Below are 6,104 nucleotides of genomic sequence, written 5' to 3'. Positions count from 1 at the left end.
GTGGAATGTGAATGGAATTGTTGATAATTTTACAGATTAACAGACGGATGAATTATTGGAGACGTTTTTCCAGGTTCTTAAGCCTGTTGTGTTTTTTTCTTAGCAGCTCGATGAAAAAGAAAACTATTTATTTGGTTCTTCCAATAAATTAACCATGTTCTAATTTCACCGAAATCCTTCAGATTAAAACAGCCACCTTAACCTGCGATGAGGGGGTTCCTATGGAGCTACTGGTTTAACTGGTTTAACTGGGCTGACTGGTTTAACTGGTTTAACTGGGCTGACTGGTTTAACTGGTTTGACTGGTTTAACTGGGCTGACTGGTTTAACTGGTTTAACTGGGCTGACTGGTTTAACTGGGCTGACTGGTTTAACTGGTTTGACTGGTTTAACTGGTTTAACTGGGCTGACTGGTTTAACTGGTTTAACTGGTTTAACTGGGCTGACTGGTTTAACTGGGCTGACTGGTTTAACTGGGCTGACTGGTTTAACTGGTTTAACTGGGCTGACTGGTTTAACTGGGCTGACTGGTTTAACTGGTTTAACTGGTTTAACTGGGCTGACTGGTTTAACTGGGCTGACTGGTTTAACTGGGCTGACTGGTTTAACTGGGCTGACTGGTTTAACTGGGATGACTGGTTTAACTGGGCTGACTGGTTTAACTGGTTTAACTGGGCTGACTGGTTTAACTGGGCTGACTGGTTTAACTGGGCTGACTGGTTTAACTGGGCTGACTGGTGTCTGGACGACCTTTAAAGTGGGTCTGAGGAGGGTTGATTATTTTCCTTTTAGAGGATCATGTGGCAGCTGCAGCGGAAACAAAAGCCTGAGTGGGATACAGTTGTTTTAACAACGCTCCAAGCTAAACAGGACAAAGGGACAGGTGGACAGGGGGACGGGGGGACAGGCGGGACGAGGGGTTTGATGTGAAGCCGGACCTGGACAAAGTCCTCAGCGTTTCTGAGAACTTGGTCAGATGCTTCAGAAAATAACTCAGAGCTCAAAGTGATTCTGACTCACTGAAACGACCCGAGAGCGGCGATGTGGACGGTGATGCTGCGGGCTGGAAGGATCTCCAGCAGCAGTCAGCCTTCCAACACATCTGAAGACGCCTCTGACTGAAGATCGCTGCTGTATGACAGTGTCAGTATCCGGACAGCACATGTTGTCTTTACGTAAACGTTCTGGCTCCAAATGAATTTCATTTAGCTCGGCAGAGTTTTCCTCACATCTTCTAGCGCCTTACTTTTAATAAGTTACTGTAAAACTGGATCTCAGACTCTGTGGTGATTAGTTGAATAAAACCTGCTGCAGGATCCATTCAAATATTCAGGCTGTGAAATAAAAAATCAGTTGAAGGGTAACAGCAGTAGCCAGTCGGTTCTGATCCGGTTCTGAAGCGCCGGCGTCCTGAGACCTTCCACTTCTATCAGCTAATTGTTCCAAGGTGAAGCTTATTTTAGATGCTCTGTTTGCTGTACTGTGTTCTTCACATGCGACAGGTGGAGGCCGACTGCTGAGCCGCACGCACAAACTATTCAGACTCCACTGCAGTCTGCTGGATCAAAATGAAACCACAACAGCCCTTAATTCATTTCAATATTATCTATGGATCTGTGAGGAAAGATTAGATAAACAAAACCTTATTTTTTATGTTATTGGAACCTGACCAGTGAGAACTGGTGGCAGATTTCCAGTGAAGGAATCCAGTCCAGACTGGGAGGCTGTGGCAGCTGCTGCACAGGAAACAACTTTAATGGAAAACTTCGAGTCGTTTCTTCATCATTTCCTCTTAAATAGATGAAAATACAAAAGTGAGGTGAAAAAAATGTGTTTTTTCATTTAGTTATGTAATAATTTAGCAAATAGTTTAAATATAAATTCTAAATCTTTAACTTGTTTATTGACACTCCGCAGCTGGTGATTAATGAAAAATCATGATCAAATAACAGACTTGTGCTTTGTTTTTATTCTGTTTATGTGAAATCTAACATAAACGCCATCTTTGAAAAGAAGCTTCAGAAATTTAGTTTTTTCTTTCTCGACTTCTCGTAATTCTGCAACTCGGTTTGCACAATTAGCTTAAAGTGAACATTATGTAGAGCTGCTGCCTTGCAGCAAGAAGGTTCTGGGTTCGATTCCCGGTCTTTCTGCATGGAGTCTCCATGTTCTCCCTGTGCATGGTGGGTTTTCTCCAGGTACTCCGGTTTCCTCCCACAGTCCACAAACATGACTGTCAGGTTAATTGGTCTCCAAATTGTCCCTAGGTGTGAGTGTGTGTGTGCATGGTTGTGTGTCTCTGTGACAGACTGGTGACCTGTCCAGGTGACCCGTCCAGGTGACCCGTCGAGGTGACCCCGCCTCTCGCCCGGTACGTTAGCTGGAGAGGCAGCAGCACCTCCTGACCCTCTAGGGAACAAAGGTGTAAAGAAGATGGATGGATGAACATTATGCAAAATATCTGCTAATGTGGACAAGAAGCGAAAAGCAGACAGAAGCTGCTAAATGTGCGCAAATCTTTGTCAATATTCCGCTAACGGTGTTTCCGTTAGATAATAAACACAAGAAACATACCACGCCGGGATCCTCCCACCACTTCCTGTCTTCTTCTTCGTGGGTTCAGCCAGGGGCAACATCCGGTTGTTGGTCACGTGACTCGCGTGGCACTAAAAAATGGTTTCTGTTGTAGATTTTAAAAAATAAACCATAAACGGCTAAACTCGTCATTCCAGCGCCGAAACTTTTCATGAAGAAACGAGAATTTTTTTAAATTCGTCGTGTTTTTGTTAAGCGAATTTAATTTCAAAATGCCAAATTACGTAATTCTGATCAGCCACTGAGAAACAGTCTGGGTCAACTGAAGACTTTAATTCAGATATTAGAGATGCTTCTAACCTGTTCAGGTTCTGTTACCGTTTTCATTTCAAAGCTCTTATGATTCTTGACATTTTGTATTCAGTCTAAATTATTTTATCTGGAATCAAATACAAATCATTGTATTTGTATTTTTATCTGTTGTTTACAGATTTTATTCCAGAACCGTCCGAACAGAAACCCAGACGTTGGTAAGATGTTCAGACACGGATCGTCTTCATGTTCGGATCCGGCTGACACTCGATCAGAACATGCAGAGGAAAGTCCAGAGCAGGACAGGCTGCAGGACAGAGTGAAGGACAGAGTGGAGGACAGGCTGCAGGACAGGCTGGAGGACAGACGCTGCAGGACAGGCTGGAGGACAGACACTGAAGAACAGAGTGGAGGACAGACTGCAGGACAGGCTGCAGGACAGACACTGAAGAACAGAGTGGAGGACAGACTGCAGGACAGGCTGCAGGACAGACACTGAAGAACAGAGTGGAGGACAGACTGCAGGACAGGCTGGAGGACAGACGCTGCAGGACAGGCTGCAGGACAGACACTGAAGAACAGAGTGGAGGACAGACTGCAGGACAGGCTGGAGGACAGACGCTGCAGGACAGGCTGGAGGACAGGCTGGAGGACAGACGCTGCAGGACAGGCTGCAGGACAGACTGGAGGACAGGCTGGAGGACAGGCTGGAGGACAGACGCTGCAGGACAGGCTGGAGGACAGGCTGGAGGACAGACGCTGCAGGACAGGCTGGAGGACAGACGCTGCAGGACAGGCTGCAGGACAGACTGGAGGACAGGCTGGAGGACAGACGCTGCAGGACAGGCTGCAGGACAGACTGGAGGACAGGCTGCAGGACAGGCTGGAGGACAGGCTGCAGGACAGGCTGGAGGACAGACACTGAAGAACAGAGTGGAGGACAGACTGGAGGACAGGCTGGGGGACAGACGCTGCAGGACAGGCTGGAGGACAGACTGGAGGACAGGCTGGAGGACAGACGCTGCAGGACAGACTGGAGGACAGACTGGAGGACAGACTGCAGGACAGATGCGTCCTTGTGTGCCAGAACATTTTTTGTTTCGCTGCAGAAGGACGACCTTTGACCTCTATCTGCTCTGATCCAAACTGAAGCCGTCTCGTGGTTCAGGCTCAGCCTGCAGACGTCCGTCTCTCTCGTGATTTTATTTTTTGTTTTATTTAGTTTATTTCCCAAGAATATTAACACAAAATACATTTTAAAAGAAAAACATGGGCTTAATTCTTAAAAAGACAATTAAATCATCTTTTCTCAAAATTAATAAACTGAGAAAAAAATAAACTGATGCAAGTTTGAGTTTATCTAAAATGTAGAAAATTCAGTTACCTTCAAATATTTTTATTTACATATATTTAGTCAATAACACTTCCTCCTTTTCAACAAAAACTATTTAATTAATTGAGCATGAAAGTAAAACACTGAAGTTCCTCCTCCTCCTCCTCCTCCTCCTCCTCCTCCTCCTCCTCCTCCATCATCATCAGGCCTGCACACTTTAATCTGATCATCCTGGATCTGCTCCTCTGGAGAAGCCGAGTTTACCAGGAGGTGGAGGAATGTTTCTGCTCCCACAGCCTCAGTTATGGAGGAAAACATGAAGGCTGCAGAAACTCAAACGCGGATCTGAAGACAGAAATTAGATCTATATTTATATCCGGAGCTGGAGCTGCTGCAGCCGCTGTCATCCTGCAGCAGCCGCTGTCATCCTGCTGCAGCCGCTGTCATCCTGCTGCAGCCGCTGTCATCCATCTGCAGCCGCTGTCATCCTGCTGCAGCCGCTGTCATCCATCTGCAGCCGCTGTCATCCTGCTGCAGCCGCTGCAGCCGCTGTCATCCTGCTGCAGCCGCTGTCATCCTGCTGCAGCCGCTGTCATCCTGCTGCAGCCGCTGTCATCCTGCTGCAGCCGCTGTCATCCATCTGCAGCCGCTGTCATCCTGCTGCAGCCGCTGCAGCCGCTGTCATCCTGCTGCAGCCGCTGTCATCCTGCTGCAGCCGCTGTCATCCTGCAGCAGCCGCTGTCATCCTGCTGCAGCCGCTGCAGCCGCTGTCATCCTGCAGCAGCCGCTGTCATCCTGCTGCAGCCGCTGTCATCCTGCTGCAGCCGCTGTCATCCTGCTGCAGCCGCTGTCATCCTGCTGCAGCCGCTGTCATCCTGCTGCAGCCGCTGTCATCCTGCAGCAGACGCTGTCATCCTGCTGCAGCCGCTGTCATCCTGCTGCAGCCGCTGTCATCCATCTGCAGCCGCTGTCATCCTGCTGCAGCCGCTGTCATCCTGCTGCAGCCGCTGCAGCCGCTGTCATCCTGCTGCAGCCGCTGTCATCCTGCTGCAGCCGCTGTCATCCTGCTGCAGCCGCTGTCATCCTGCTGCAGCCGCTGTCATCCATCTGCAGCCGCTGTCATCCTGCTGCAGCCGCTGCAGCCGCTGTCATCCTGCAGCAGCCGCTGTCATCCTGCTGCAGCCGCTGTCATCCTGCTGCAGCCGCTGTCATCCATCTGCAGCCGCTGTCATCCTGCTGCAGCCGCTGCAGCCGCTGTCATCCTGCAGCAGCCGCTGTCATCCTGCTGCAGCCGCTGTCATCCTGCTGCAGCTCAGCATGTGGCGGCTGTAAAGACGTCAGAAAGCTGCTTGTCGCTGTCAGCGTCTGTCACTTAATGGAGACGTTTTCACAAAGGGGATCAGCTGGAACGTCCCTCCGGAGCTGCAATTATGCTGCTGCGGAGAATAATGTGAAAGATGAATTAAGAGGAGATTTAAAGCTGCTACCGTGTGAAAGACGTGGCTGTTGGCTGACAGCTTCCAGCTCTGGGGACGTTTAAACAGATGTTTTCTAGCTGCGGTGCGTCAAATCCCCACCGACTCCACCAGGAGTTAAACCAGGACATGAGGTTCAGGCTGCTTAATCCGACTCCGGTCCGTTTTCCTATAAAGTCCGGTTCGGTTGGTGAGGTATGAATGCTAAGCTAACTCTGGTCCTCCAAGCCTCCGTCTGGTTCAGTTTGAATATGAACGCCAAGCCGACCAGAGACCGCTCCAACAGCTGGAAGTGGACTACAGTGCAGGGCATTCTGGGTAAATCCAACCAAAGCTAACGTGTTAGCCTAGCGCTAGCAGCAGAAATCCTCCAACCGCTAAAATCCTCCATCTTGTTTCCATCTGGTGAAACAGGAAGTTGCTCTCTGTCTTCAGAGGTTTTTGTGTCG

Source organism: Poecilia reticulata, chromosome 8 (assembly GCF_904066995.2).
Source record: "Poecilia reticulata chromosome 8, P_reticulata-male-v2, whole genome shotgun sequence".
Taxonomy (NCBI): Eukaryota; Metazoa; Chordata; class Actinopteri; order Cyprinodontiformes; family Poeciliidae; genus Poecilia; species Poecilia reticulata.
This window is presented reverse-complemented; position numbering follows the sequence as displayed.